This window comes from Pyxicephalus adspersus, chromosome 9, assembly GCF_032062135.1.
Source record: "Pyxicephalus adspersus chromosome 9, UCB_Pads_2.0, whole genome shotgun sequence".
NCBI lineage: Eukaryota > Metazoa > Chordata > Amphibia > Anura > Pyxicephalidae > Pyxicephalus > Pyxicephalus adspersus.
Window position 1 is genome coordinate 41715804 of NC_092866.1, and position 16122 is coordinate 41731925.

General features: G+C 38.2%; 1 protein-coding gene across 3 annotated transcripts in view; it reads right to left on the reverse strand.

Annotated features, from left to right (window-relative positions):
* PNPLA2 (patatin like domain 2, triacylglycerol lipase) overlaps window positions 1-16122 on the reverse strand; it is a 31320-nt gene that overhangs the window by 14276 nt on the left and 922 nt on the right. The window lies entirely within an intron of this gene.

Consider the following 16122-nt stretch of genomic DNA (forward strand, 5'->3'; position numbering starts at 1 on the left):
AGACTGCAACACATGGTGTGCTGTATGTGTGCAAAAAAAAAAACAATCTGTGTTGTGGAGACTGATGTGAGAATAGCCGAGACAGACACTTGTCCCAGGAAAGCCTTGTGACATTATACAACATGCCTCGGCTTGTTTATAGGAGTCTAAGCTAAAGGCCAGCAATGCGTCTTAGTCCTAGTACTAGTTCTTTTACATATTTTTGTCATGTATCCCTGCACATGATTTTTTTCCGATCATACGTGAGAATAGTCTACAAACAAACTGACTTGTGCAAGCTTATTGCTATGGAACCTATGAGGACAATGGGGTTTGTGATTCAATAAACACATATTAAAGATATGCAAATCACCACGTTTGCTTAAAAAATCAGTTAACATAGGATAGTGTATTTTGAACAACAAAGTGTGAAAGTCAAATATCTCAGTTTTTGTAACATATACACATAAATTTATACTGATGTAACTTTGGGTACAGTGATCTTTGAGTTACTGCAAAGCACAAATATGCACCCCAAGCATTGTACAATAATGAACTTTGCATTTATTATTTGGAGGTGCTAATGCATGTAATAAACTAGCAATAACTTGATGAGGAGTAAAGTGCCTTGTTAATTAAACTAATAAAAGGAATGAAGGAGCTCAGCTATGAGGAGAGATTAGCTGAACTGAATCTATTCTCCCTTGAGAAGAGATGTATAAGAGGGATATGATCACCCTGTATAAATATATAAATGGTCCATATAGAGAACTATCTTCCCCATTATTCACTTATATCAGAATACAATAGTGTATTTTAAATACAAATCAAAAGACAAAAGCAAGATTTGACATTTGTAAACTGTCAGGATTTTAATTGGGCTTTGGCATGCTCAGTCATCTGAGTTTGTACCAGGGTACTGGCAGAGCTCCATGTGTGTATAGAGGGCAGGCAGTGATCCAGGACTAGCCCCTGTGACGGCTTATCACAGTACGAAGGTTAGGAAGGAGATCTGGGGATTAAGGATTATGATCTCTTGGAAAAACCTTTTAATGTCAGATGTACATAATGCACACTTTGTACCTTCGCTCAGAACAGCAGCGATTTTGTACAGTACGCCTCCTTCTCTAAGAGGTCAGCGTGTATTAATGTTCACAAAACTATGCCAGCCTGCATAATGTTTACACCAGAAGATGGGCATGGGGCACACATACCAGTAAAATAGGCAGTTACGTCTTTATTGTCTGAGAATCCCAATAATGCTGCATGAACAAATATTTTTATCCTTTGTGTAAGCAGTTTATGACCTTCTGACAATAACTTTGATCTGGAGAGCAATGAATACAATAAACAAAACCGCTCAATTGTTTGAAGGTCAATCCACTGAAATGCAATATTTTTTGGAGATTATATAAGCCACCATTGTTGGCCTGGTTTTACAAAATTACAGCTCGGCTGGTTAATGTTCTGATCCTTTGCACGAATCACTGACCCATCATGAGTATGCAGCTCAAGTGTTCAGCTGTCACAATGACCTCCATGCTTGTTTCAGATGGTGAGCTGAAATACTGCAACCAAATGATGAGCTTTACCATCCATGTAATTATGATTTTTTAGAATAAATCAGCAATGACAGCTTTCATTACTATTATCATCAACATTAAATTATTATGCAGTTTTGCACAATATTTGGTTTATAAAGAATAACTTTAAAGACTATTAATATCGGACTATGACTTTTTATGTGATGTGGATACTCCAACAGTGGGAACTCTGTGTGCCATAAATTGCAATTGCTGCCTGTTTATTAGGGGGTAGGTTTTGATCCCATCCACCTTTGCATGTTCCATTGCCTTCAGTTTCATCCAATATGTTTACTTGAATGCCCAGCTTCACCACCTTCATCAAGCAGCGCATACATAACTTTTTGGCACTTTGTTTGGCTGCCAACAGTGTAGAATGTAACCATTGATTTGACAATGTAACACCAATCACCAAGCACTAATTTTGTCATGTGCAGTGTCATACATATATTTACCACAGCCCACCTTCAGTTCTCCTATGTTAACAATCCATTGGCACCCTATGTGCCTGCTTTACTTTTTAGCTTCAGGTCCAACTGAGAATTAAAGGAGCTGGAGCTAGCTTTTTAAGATGAAAACACACCTATTTGATTAATCAGCTAGGAGGATTAGAGCTTGGGACCCAGCTATAAATATACTGTATAAACAAACCACGGTATCTACATTTACCTAAAAAGAAAAAAATAAAAAAAAAAAAAAAAGAAAACTACTTTGCAATGTATAGTTGGTTATAATGGGCGTTTGCACCTAAATGATCTTTTGTGCGTTATAATTGGCTACCAGTAGATGGTGCTGTGTTCTCATGTAAAGTGTGTAACAGACTCTTTATTATTAAACTGCTGAGCAAGTTTGCTACACACTTTACATGAGGACACAGCACCATCCACTGGTGTGACTCAAGTAGAAAACAATTTTGTTTGTTTGTCATTTCAGGTAAAAAAAAAAAAAAATCGCTTTATACTCAAGTATTTATGGTATCTACATAATCGCACAGCCAGGATGGGCGGCAGATAAAAAGCATGTCACCTACAGGCCTTCTCTATTTTAAAATTTTCTATAGTGGCATAAATTGGCCAATCTGTACGTATTTTTGTGTTTGACATGTATGATAGATTTGCCATGTCATGCACATGGACCCTTAATTATACTCAGTGTGGAAAAAAATGGGGTGGCAAAGAAGTCTGGTTTTATACTAATCGTTTGTTCTGCACAAACAAGCAAGTGACCTTGCATTCTGGCCAAACGTTCGTATAAGAAGTCATGCTGAAAATAACTGATTATGAGTACAGAATGTACACTTGGTTTATTATCAGTCAGGGGTTTAATTATATTCTGTAACAATTAGGTAAATGGCAATCAGTGCTTGCACAGTAGTAATGTAACCAACCAATATACTTATCACATTTAAGATACAAAATAAAAGTAAAAGATTTAGGCGAGAGCAAAAAAATTTAAAATTGTACCATCAAGAAAAACAATGATGATGTGTGCATGCCAATCATCATCAGACCAGATACAATTCTTAATCATACAGAGCTCCACAGGTATACATTATTCTAAGTTCACCGAAAGACTGCAAGCAGTTCGCTCAATTGAGAATATAAAGACATTGGATTCACCCCATGAACATGACGGTCAGCTAGGAACACAGCCACAGAGCATCAAATGTTGCAAAGAGATACTCAACCTAATATAATTTACAGTGTTTTAATGGTACAGATGTTGTAGCCCTTGCATTTACAAAGTTTGAAAGGCTACATTCAACATGTACAAATACGTGAAAATGCGCTCAAAACAATTCAGGACTTTCTTTCTGAACATAAACACGGCCATAAAATAACACAAAAGAGAGATAACGTAGTAAACGTAAGCTATTTGTAGTGTAAAGGTTCCCGTTCTGTGAGATAGAACGGGCTACATAAACATTTCTAGGAAACAGAGTTCTTGGAAAGTCGCTGCTTGTGCTGGCTGCAAGCCAAGACTCAATGTACTGTATATAAACAGAAGGAAGGAAAGTATTCTAGCTATTACCAACCTATGTATTGATACAATGTACTTCTATTGATCTGAATGAAATTTCTCAAAACAATATTTACCAAACTATAGTGAAATTCTGATAAAAACTTAGTAGTACTTTAGTACATACCTTTAGCATGACTTCAGATATTGTCATATCGCTTACAAAATGTTCAAATACTGAAATACTATAGATTACACTTTTATCATTAGATCAAATGCAGGATCTAATGAATTTGATTAATGCAGGAGATTTTATATTATATATATATATATATATATACACACACACACACACACACACACACACAAACCCAAATATAGTGTCATGCCTACACATTATTATGGAAGTATAGAAGTACAAATAAATGAGATCACATCAAACAATCAATGCATTTTATTCTATTAGTCTGATCAGTCAGATCTTGTCATATTCTTAGTCAATAGCTAATAAGATGGCTGACATTTAATGGTTTACTATTGCCTGATCATGGGACCTGTTCTAATGATAAAGTTTGGTGTGTAACCTGTTAGCAGTAATTGGTGCACAGTGCTTGATCTACATGGAAGGTCATAGAAAACATAATATACCCTTACGCAACACAGTTACAGGCACATTGCTCCGCATATTTTTCCTAGTGCTAAAAATAACATATTTATGTGTCCCTGCCATTTTAAAGAATGTGATAGGTTACAAAGAAAGGCAGAGGAAGATGGCTGCTGTTTTTGCATGTAGATTGCATTGGCAGATCCATCATGGTAAATCTGTAGTTAGTCACCATGATGTTCTGGAATGCTGACCTGCTGCCAAGGCACACAATGAGCCCATTGCATAAAAGACCAGGTGTTTTTTTTTTTCATTTTCTAAAAATTAACACAACTGCTTACCTAGCAAATTAGAAAACATTAGACAATGGTAATTTAGGAGATCAGCGTAATTCTTTTGCATAATGCATTATTATTCTCAGCTGAATGGCATAATCCAGATTTGTGTCCCACTTAGCAGATACCAAGGTAAAGCCACTTAAACAGAGCTAAGTTATCCATCCCATTATGTAACCCCAGTTTTGCATAATAGCTCATGTAACAATTTAAATACCATTGATATTTGCTGCAGATAAATGCTGTGGCTAATCTTAAAATAAGATGCCACAGAGATCACATCACTATATGATACATGAAATATGTACCGTAGTTGCAGAGCTTTACATAAATACAAAATTATTCATTAACTAGATATTTGGCATCAACCTCTATACTGTTTACATGGATATAACAAACATCACTGTTGCTTCTCATTGAAAGAATGTCTCACTGTAGAGGTATGTCTGTTATTAACCTTCTCCCCTACTGCCTACCTCAGGAATTTAGAAGAGTGATGTAAACAGAGCTCATATGAGCACAAGAACGAAATACACAACTGTTGAAAACATAATGTACTATGAGAGAAAAGATATTTTTGCATTATTTAATAACACAGAATAAAGTGAAGATGTTTATATTGGTCCAGTAGACTAGAGCAGGCAGGATGGAGAGAGACCTCTTCCATAAACCAGGAGACCACGAGACCATAAACTCGTACAAAGAACATCCGGGATCTCATGCTTGGGGTCCTAGGTCCAGCAAATCTTAGGCTGATCACAGGCAAGCGCAAACTGATCTTGACTAACAGATCTTGTAGAGTCAGATTCAGTGACCAACAGCATAAAGAAGATTCATTTTCCTGATCAACATAAAGAGGAACGTCTGGCACTCACTACCAAAGTTAGAAGGCACAATTGGCCACCACATGATGGGACCACTTATACCAATTATCAACATGTAGTTTTGACACGGACACTTTCCACACTGACCACCAACATGGGGGAAATCTCCATTACTGACCACCATATGAGATAGCACTTCTCCCACTAACAACCTAAGTAACGGGAGACTTCTTTATTGAACACCAACATGCAGATGAGTTTCTTCATTGACCAAATGTAAAGGAAACTTCTTATGGACCTTTAAAAATGTTTTATGTAGTAATTATTGCTGAAAATAATAGAGAATAAGGTGTGTTAAATACACCAAGTACACAATTACATGCATTCTCAAGCAAATTAGCAATGGAAGCTCCCATATTTTCACCATAACAGGTTCCATTAAAGACAAATATGAGATCAAAGTAGTCCAATGTTTCCCCCATAAACCCTAGTATTGGCCAAAAAAATCAAAAGATAACCAATCTGAAGGCAAAAAGTTTGCTATGTTGTTTCTCTTTGTCAAGCCAGTTCTTCAAGCCATGTCCAACCTATCTACTATACAGGCATAAGCATGCATGGTAGACCCAAGCAAGTGAACATATTGATTTCATAGTTTGTGACTGTTTAAATATTAGGTAGATATCCAGTTCATAAGAAGAGTTAAACTGCCTCCCGTTTGTTGTGCTGTCAAATGTGTAAACATTGCATGTACTAGACTTTGTGTTCCCAACACAGGGTGACAGGGGTCTCGATGTATTGCAACATGCATGTATTACCCTCTGCCAAAAACACCACAGAATCACTTGTAAATCAACAGGAAATATCTCAGATACTATTGTGAATATAGGCAGCATGGAATGGGTGACACATACAGCTAAAATCTCTTTAGTGTCACCTACTTGTCATAACAATGCTGTTCAGATGACATAGAACCAACCCATCTTAAGTTGTGTCATGTAATAATGGTCCGTATAAAAAAAAAAATACATTTGCAAAAATTATTTCTTTTCCATCATGTAACCACATTTCAATACTCGAGCAAAGTCCCTTGGAAATCAAACTAGAGAATTTAATCTATGTGTTGTAGTCGTCTGGACTACTGTAACATCCTCCTCTCTGGTATTCCACTACCCCAACTCATCATCCCAACTCTCTCCTCTACAATCTATTATGAATGCTGCAGCCAGACTCATCCATCCTTCTGACCGCTCCTCTTCTTCTGCATCTCTTTGCAGATCTCTCCATTGGCTTCCATTTCACCCTAGAATCAAATTCAAGCTCCTGTGCTCCTGTGCTTTGCCTTCAAATCCCTACACAGTTCTTGTCCCACTTACATTTCTGACCTGGTAAAAAAATACTCCCCCTGCCGCTCTCTCCGCTCCTCCAATGACCTACTAATGACTTCCTCACTCATAACCTCATCACACGCACGGCTACAAGACTTCCCTAGAGCTGCCCCGACTTTCTGGAATGGTCTTCCTCGTCCTCGCCGGCTTGCTCCTACTTTCTGCTTAAAAGAGCACTCAAAACTCATTTTTTCAAACTTGCCTACCCATCTTCTTCTGTCATTTGAAACCATCACTACTTCCCACCACTACATATCCCCCTCCTATTGTGCGTAAATTCCCCCACCTACTAGATTGTAAGCTCTTCGGGGCAGGGTCCTCTTCTCCTGTATCACTGTCTGTATTAGTCTGTCATTTGCATCCCCTATTTAATGTACAGTGCTGCATAATATGTTGGCGCTATATAAATCCTGTTTAATAATAATAATAATAATAATATTATTAGTCATAGGATGAATGAACAGTGATTTTTAAGACATTTTACAAGGAACATATTGGGATATAGGTAGATCCTTGTCATTAGAGTCCTTTACATTTTCAGGACTAAGTTTGTGCCCAATATGTACATGTGCCAAAGGATTCCTCTTAAGTTTTTGACTCATTTCTTGTCACACTCTTTTTTTTAACAGGACAATGGGCAATAATAAACCTCTATATATGAGTTGCATTGCCATACAAGAGTCGAAACTATAGAAATAAAGATCATCACAGAGAATGCCATATGCAATTTTCTGCAGTTTATAATAGAGTCTACTGAATGTCTTCGAACATTAGGACTCAGCAAAGCCACAGGTACTCCGTAACAAATTGATCTTGTTCCAAAAAGAGTTATTGCATTGCTAATATCTAAAAAAAGCCATGGACAAACTTTTCTGGCAACATTTGTTTCATTGAAACATCCTTGCAGCCATTTACGTATCTGCATAGTGTCCTAAGGACTGTACCGCAACCAAAATACATTTGTATCTTGGGTACAAATACAGAACATCCACATGATCTGTCATGATAAATTCCAGGCTGGGTTCATGGGAGCAACTTGTGTTTCAAGAGCCCCTCTCAGGCGGACAGCAGAAATTTGGTTGACGAAGAACTTACTTGGCAAGTACACTACACGGAGAAGTGTTTATGACTCAAGGCCAAAAAATGTCAAGAAGAGACCCCTTAAAGGGCAGAAGTTCGTAGCAGCACTTAAACTTCAAAGATTGATTCACTTCTCCATATTCATGTTATATTTTCGGGATGGGGCAGAAGCTTTTGGGCGCTGTAGTCACTGTCCTGAGACATGCTTTGATTTTTTTCTGTATACGGTTTTGTACTGTAATCCGTAATGTAGCTTGGCCAGTCAGGAAAATTTAAGGGTATTTTCGGGTTGGCAGTGAGGTTGCACTGTAGTTATTTCCTCATGCCCCTGAATTGCTACAAGGATCATCTCAGCTGTGGTAGCCTAGAGAGAATGATTGGGGACAGCAGTGTTCCTTATTGTCCATTGTAAAATGTGCAAACGTTGGTTCCTTAAGAACCGGCACAGCAGTGCACGTGGCCAAGCAGCTAGAGAGTTTCAACTGCTTTGCTCGATGCAAGTTTCAACTCTGAGGTTTGACATTTTTATATTTATATATATATATATATATATATATATATATATATATATAACAATATTCATCAATTTTTTTCATATTCCAATTGGTGGCTGTGGACTACTGTACCCAGCTTTGCCCAGTATACCCTACGGTGCCCATAGCTTTAGTTCACTATACCTGCTCAGAGTATTCCATGTAATACACACTGATAAGGCAAACCATTAAAGTAACCTGCCTAATACTGTGTTAGCCCCCATTTGTGCTCCTAAAACACCTGTGGCCTGTAAAGGCATGGGACCCACAAGATCTCTGAAGGTGTTGTGTGGTATCTGGCAACAATATATGATCAGCAAGTGACACTAAATCCGCTGGTCTGCCTTCTTGCCACAGTGTATCCTGTCACCATGTCTTGCCCAAGTAAATGACCCACACACAAACCTGAACAACCACATGATTTAAAAGAAAGACAATTTATTAGACAAGACCACCTTTTTCTATAGTTCATTGTATGATCTAGTTCCACAAAATACCTGGCATGCCAGCTTAAACAAACATGTTCCCGACACCCTTTAATACATAAAAAAATCTACTGCCATAGACCTAGCCATCACAAAAGTTAAACTTTCCTAACTAATCAATAAAACATCTTAAGGGCTCTATTTATAAAAAGGGGATCCAACATTCCCTCAAAGATTCCCTCATGACACTAACTGATTCCCACCTGAGAATGTTTGAGGGAATATCAGATTCCCTGTTTTAAACTAGAGGCCCAAATGATAAACAAGAGAATTTACAAATGGAATGACGCATTAGTAGTAGCTATGGCAGTTTTTTTTTATATTTACGTTCCTGGGGGAACATTTTTTTATTCTACTTTTTAAACATTTTTATTTTTATTCTCATTTCTGTCCCTTTTCTCCATTTTGTTAACATACCCTTTAATATACAACTAAAGTCACTTAAACACTGTATGCTTGTTATTCATATATGCAATATATATATATTAACATAATATTCTCATTTATTACAACTTGTGAGGATAAAAGACACTGCACACCTTCAATATATTTCTAATGTCTCCAATGTGTAAGGTTCTAAACAATACAAGCATTGCAGTGTTTTTGCTTGATACTACGGCTTTTGATCAATCACGTCCTGACAATCAAATCATTAAAAAAATAACTGCAGTTAATGTGTGCAAAACAACTGAATGATGCATGTAGTACTGTTCTAAAAACAATTGCCCCAATGAAAGAATACATAAGCGTGCTTTCTTTGCCTTTTATATACTCAAATGAAGGCAATTGAGCAATAAACACATTTCTGTGTGCTCCCAGGTTTACATGGTGCTGCTGATAGTTACAATGCCATTGTACAAAGCCTTGTTATGCAGCACCTTAGGCTGTAGCAGAAGAATGGGGAGGAGATATGCAGAGGTTACTTTAGTTTAATGACTGTCAGTTACCTTGCAGAGAGAGTGGGGCCCCTACCCCAGGCATACAAGAATGGCTCATATGCAGCTTAGGTACTATTACATTCAATTCCAGACTGAGGGCCACTGATGTAATCAAGTATCTTGTGAAGATGTTTGAGTCATTTGTTACTGAAGCATGAAAGCTTACATATTATTACAGTGATATGTAGGTATTAGAGCTATTACAAGATATTGAAATAATGCAAAGTAACAAATAAGTGTATCTCTAGGAAGATATTACCCAGTTCTTAGCTCGTACTTCCACCTCCCACCCCCTTTTAACTCATCCTGCATTATTATTATTATATTAATAAAAAGGCAACATTTTTAGCACCAACATATTATGCAGCGCTGTACATTAAATTTGGGTTGCAAATGACAGTCAGATAGAGACATAGGAGGAGGGGAGCTTACAATCTAAAGCTGGGTAAACACGTGCAATAATTGTCGTTGGAAAGGATCTTTCACGATCCTTTCCAACGACTAAGGACTGCACGGTGCATGAACGAGCTCTGTACATACAGCACCATTCAGCTCTATGGAGAGGGTAGGGGGAGAATGACAGAGCAGCACCCCACTGCGCGCTCTCCCCCTTCACCCCCATTACGATAGTTAACCGTCCATCGTCCGTGGATCCGCCAGGAGGGTTGTTCGGATGATGGACGCTGTACACACGCCAGATTCTCGTCTGATATCAGCCCTGAGACGATTATCAAACGAGAAGCATTGGACCTGTGTAGGAACGAGGTGAGGGAAGCAGCACACAATGGCATGTATTTTCTTTTTCTTACCTCTTGAAGCTCAATTACCCAAGCCCGCTGTTCTGTTTCCTTGCCACAGAAAGATGCTGCTAATCTAGGGCTGCAGATTTACCTGGACATTGCTCGCATAGTGACCTCACCATTGCACAATTCTCTGCTAGATCCCTGCAGCTTAGGGTTGGCACCTGGCAAAAAATGACTTGTTGCCAATGGTAATATTTGACCATAAAGCCACCTAATATAAGTTGGTGCCTCTACCGCCGAGGACCAAGTCATACAGCCATTGACAATCTAAAGTATCTAAAGGAGAACCCCGTGTCATGTAAATAGAAAAGGGGAGAAGACTCCAGACTGGAGCAGTACATTACTTTAGGTGAGTAAAAATGGCATCTAGGATTAAGAAAAGATAAAAATTTGGGGTCCTAGGTATACAAGGAGGATAATAGTAAGAGGACAACAAGTTTAAGGAGCCTTGGGTCCTCTGGAGAAGGTATTGAATTGAATTTCAAGGGCTCTGACTCATATATTGCTCCAGAGACCAGAAGATGAACTATAATCCCTATATCAAATAAATCATTATTAATTATACTTTCACCTTCAAAATACTGCTTTCATATCCATTTGTGCCCCGATTTTATACCTCTGATGCAGGATAATCATAAAGCCCTAATTTGCTTCCACACTTATTATTTACCTGGTCAATGCAATGTGCAGCAGCCCAATGGAACCAATCAGTCTTGTGTTTCCTAGAATCAGAAATGTTTAGTTGCTAAGGGTGACTGCATTTCATACATGACTCTTAGCCCACTAAATAAGCCTGTATGTGCCAGGAATTGGCTTTCACTGCACTTATAAGAAAGAACACTGTTGCGCCGAAGTGTGCCAAAGTTCAATGGGACGCGGAAGTGGTTAGAAAGAACACATTGCTTCTCTCAAGTTTACAGTTTGTTTCCTTCCTCTATTTGTGAAAAAACAAAACAATATAAAATATTTCTCTCCTATATTAGACCATCAATAGACATGTCAGGCATGTTGCACTTGGATTGGCATCAAGGTGTGCAGTGTCACATATTTTGATGCATTTCATTTATGGCAATGATAAATGGTTTGGGCAAACATGCAATGGTGTAAATTCAAACTAAAAAAGCAGTAATGAGGTTATGGAGGAAGCAGGCGGTGAGGCCAACATCACTTGATAGAACCTTTACTATCATATGCTTAGTCTGAAATACCCAGGTTAGGAACATATGAGCCCGATCATCAATATTCTATTCCAAGCTGTACCATTTATTATTATTATTACACTGTATTTATTTAGCGCCATCATAATATGCAGCACTGTACAAAGTCCATAGTTGTGACACTAACTGTCCCTCAAAGGAGCTCACAATTTAATGTCCCTACCATAGTCATATGTCATTAATGTAGTCTAAGGTCTTGTTTTGGAATGTGGGAGGAAACCGGAGTACCCGGAAGACCCACACAGACATGGGGAGAACCAGCAAACTCCAGTGTGCTAACTTCTGAGCCACTGTGCTGCCAATAGGATTTGAATTTCTGCGTTTTAAAATCTGCAGCTTTCATTAAAGTAATACCTGGAGATCCTACCGAGAGGATGCTTGTTCAGGTAACTTTTGTTGCAGGGTCACAAGGTTCTGTGCTTGCCTTCTAACTGTGGTCCGGTGTGACCCTGTCACATTGGATGAAGTTTACATGTGATCACATTAGGGATGGTCCCTTGTTGCCACCATCTATTCCCCCTCCCTATCACCACCATCAGAAACCCCAATCTTCCTCTTTGGCAAATGCCAGGGAACAAAACTTTTCCCATTTATAAAAATAAGACATTGTAACAGTTTAGATTTCTGAAAGCAAAAAATAACATTTTTTTGTCTACGTTAAGGCTATGTTTTTCATCTGGCTGTATGGCGAAGAACTTATCAAACTTTAAATCCTGTTGATTGTAGATAGTGGGGAACTCAACATTTTCTTCTTTTTTAAAAAGAATATAGCTATGAGTGTCACCTGCCTTCTAGGAAATGTCAGGTATTGGATTACAGGCAGGTGACAACCGAGAATTTTGTTTTCAGTTACCACCTGTTCATCTTCTAATTCTAGGCTCTCGTTCTTCAGTCACAGGGAAAAGGGCAAGTACTTTACTATGCTACTGATATCCAATCTTCAGCGCTGCAGCTTTCTGGAGCCCAGAACAAAGTCTGTCCGTTGTCATGTATCATGCTGTGTCACTCAGCAATATACAGTGGCACAAGAGATAAAAGGGGCCATAGCGAGAAATACAGATAAACACATAAAGGCTACAACACCTGAACAATAAAGGAGAATGATGTCTCAAATTGCATCTAAAACCGAAACCTATTTTTTGGTACAACAGGAATGGGTTAGAACCTCTATCCTGATCCTATTGTGGTGTCCCCATTGATTTACTGAAGGGGTTGAGAACCTTCACACAATAAATTGTCACTTTGATTATACAATCATGCTGTACTTTGTAAAAACTTTTTAAATGTTTTTTATACCACCAACTAAGATGAAACAGTGATAATCTATCCTCACATCGCCACTAAACCAGCAAAGTGAGGCAGCATCACCTCTGATGCATTTTATTCCATCCAGGGGCTTAGTCATAGAGATCCGATCATGTGAAAAACAAATTCCTGTGCATTTTAAATATTAAATATAGAGCAGATGCTTTTTGCCTTATTTATTAACGGGAGTGAGCATTGGCAATTTATTGTGTAAAAAGTCTCAACCTTAGTAATTTAGCTTCTGCATGTCCTGGTGACCATAGATTTGAGTTACCATCATCTAATTGGGACACTCAAGCCAAGATCCAATGGACGGTGTTGCGGCAAATACTGTTTGACTTACAGCCAGGCAACTGCCAGTAATGCCATGCTCATTTAGAATATTCCCAATTATCTCATATTTCCTGTTGGGTCTACAGGTCTCACCGAAGATGAATGGCAAAAAAGCGGGCTATAACTAATTTCTAATTTTAAAGTCACTAATGGAAAGCCCTAATATGTGCTATCAGCCTATAAGATTTTTGGTTACATTCACTCAACTGCCTTAAAGCCACAGGGCCTGATTTATTAAAGCTCTCCAAGGCTGGAGAGGATTCAGTTTCATCGGTGAAGCTGGGTGATCCAGCAAACCTGGAATGGATTTCTTTAATGTCATTTGCTTTTTGATAGCAAATGTTTTACATCCTGGACCCCATTTATTTCAGATTTGCTGAATCACCCAGCTTCCAGATGAAAGTGTATCCTCTCCAGTCTTGGAGAGATTTAATAAATCAGGCCTATTATGTTGAACTTTTAACTTTGCTGCCAATGCACCATATTGGACAAAAACCTGAACAAGCATTATTATTCCCAATGCAGTGGTGGGGCATTTAAAATGATTAGCATCACAACTCACTTATGTATGGCGCATTACAAGTGCATTAAAAGCCTAAGCTTTAGTTTATGAAATGAGTTCCAGACAAGCACCTGAAGAACATATACACCTCAAATACGAAAAGTTTAACCACTGTGACATACTGACAAAGTTAATTTATACTCATCTTGAATTTGCTAATCCAAATGAACTTTGATTTAATAATGAGCTCCAAAGTCCTGCTACAAACCTAACATTGCTTTTAATCAGCTATGATTTCAGCATTTCCCATATCTTGTATTTCAGAAAGATACTGCTCACAATTACTTTAAGGGTCAGAGTCTCTAAATTCCATGAGTATTCATCATTTTGCTATTAAATACCTAATCTCTGGCAACCAACTGCCCTCTGATGTCTTGTAACTATCAAAACAATCAAAAATAAAGTTCAGGAGAACCCCTACCTAGGGTCCTCCCAAACTTTAAGCATTTCCTACTATACCATTTAATCTGTTATATATCTCAACAGCAACTGCTTAAACAAATCCAATCACCAAAACCACCAAAAAAATGGTATAAATCACAGGCCAATGGGAACCCATAAGGAGCTGCAGAAATCCCCCACTGATATTGAAGGAATGGTCCATGGAACAACAATACAAAGATGAACATTATGTAAAGAAGACAAGATGAAAGCTAAACCTAAAAAAGTTTTTCCCCTGGTCAGACCAACAGTTAACTTTCTGGATTAAACCCAGGTTGCTCAGAGCAACAACCCAAGAACGGCATCCCTATGGTGCAACACTTTGGTGGTAGCTTCATGTTAAGGGGAGGTTGTGTACTACTGTATGGATGAAGATAAATACAAAGGTAATAATAAAGAAAGCCTGTTTAGTCTGCAGGAGGTCTGAGCATAAAGTGAAAGTTTTCTTTCCAGAATGCAATGAACCCTGATTGCAAAGTCAAAGCTACACTGAACTGGTAAAAAACCAAAAACCTGCTTGTCTGAGCCCAAACTTCAATCTAATGGAGCTTCTGCAACATCTTCAGCCTAAAAATACTAAAGTAATTGTATTACCAGAATGAAGAAGAATGGGCACGAATTTTAATAAGGATCCAGATGTGTAAAGTTGGTTTGATACCGAATATGAAAGACTTACAGCTTTACTGCGGGTTCTACAGCCAACACTGGAAATGAACTTTAGTTTTACAATAACACACATGAAACTTAAAACCTTTACTATTGCGAGAGAGAAACACAAAACAGAAACCAGGACACTAAACCACACAAAACCCAATCACATCAAATAGTAGCATCAAAGGCCACGTCAATGTACTAAAGTATTTTGTATATGACACCGTGTAACTTAAAATACAGAAGACTCCAGCAAATAGATGCTGGGAAGACACAAATGTTTGTTTGTAACATTACACAAGCTGTATATATAGATCTGCTTAGCCAAGCAGCCTGGGAAGTCACCTGATAGCTCGTGTTTTGTCTGCAATAGATGTACACATGGAAAAGGTAAGGTAAAAATGTAAGAAATGTATGAGAGAGAATCGCGCTCGTGTCATGTACACAAAGAAAAAATAGGCTATAAGGTTCCTCGTACGCAATATAAAACTGATATAAAAGTGTCTGTTAAAGGAAAAGAACAAGCTTCTTAAAGAAATTACTTCTAACACGTTAAGATTGTCTATTTTGGCTGATCCATTGAAAAAAAAAGGAAGATCAGAGAAAGCGGATAGAGAGAGTAGATAAAGAGGAGAGAAGAGACGGAAATGGATAGAAAGAGAGAGAAATAGAAAAGAAAGAAGAAAAAGGATAAAAAGAGAGAGAGAGCATGAGAGAGAGGAAAAATGAGAAATAGAGCAAATGGAAAGAAGAGACGTAGAGGGAAAGATAAAGAGAAGGGAAATAAGGAAAGAAAAAGTGACAGAGAGGAAGACAAAGCAGATGGAGAGAAGTTGCAAGCAAGAGAGAAGAGAAAAAAAAGAGAAGAAAGGGAAAAAAGGAGAAAAAAAGAGAAGAAAGAGAAAAAAAAAGAAAAAAGAAAGAAGGAGATGAGGGGCAGAGGAGAGGAAAGAAGGAGATGGGGGGCAGAGGAGAGGAAAGAAGGAGACGAAGGGCAGAGGAGAGGAAAGAAGGAGATGAGGGGCAGAGGAGAGGAAAGAAGGAGACGAGGGGCAGAGGAGAGGAAAGAAGGAGACGAGGGGCAGAGGAGAGGAAAGAAGGAGAC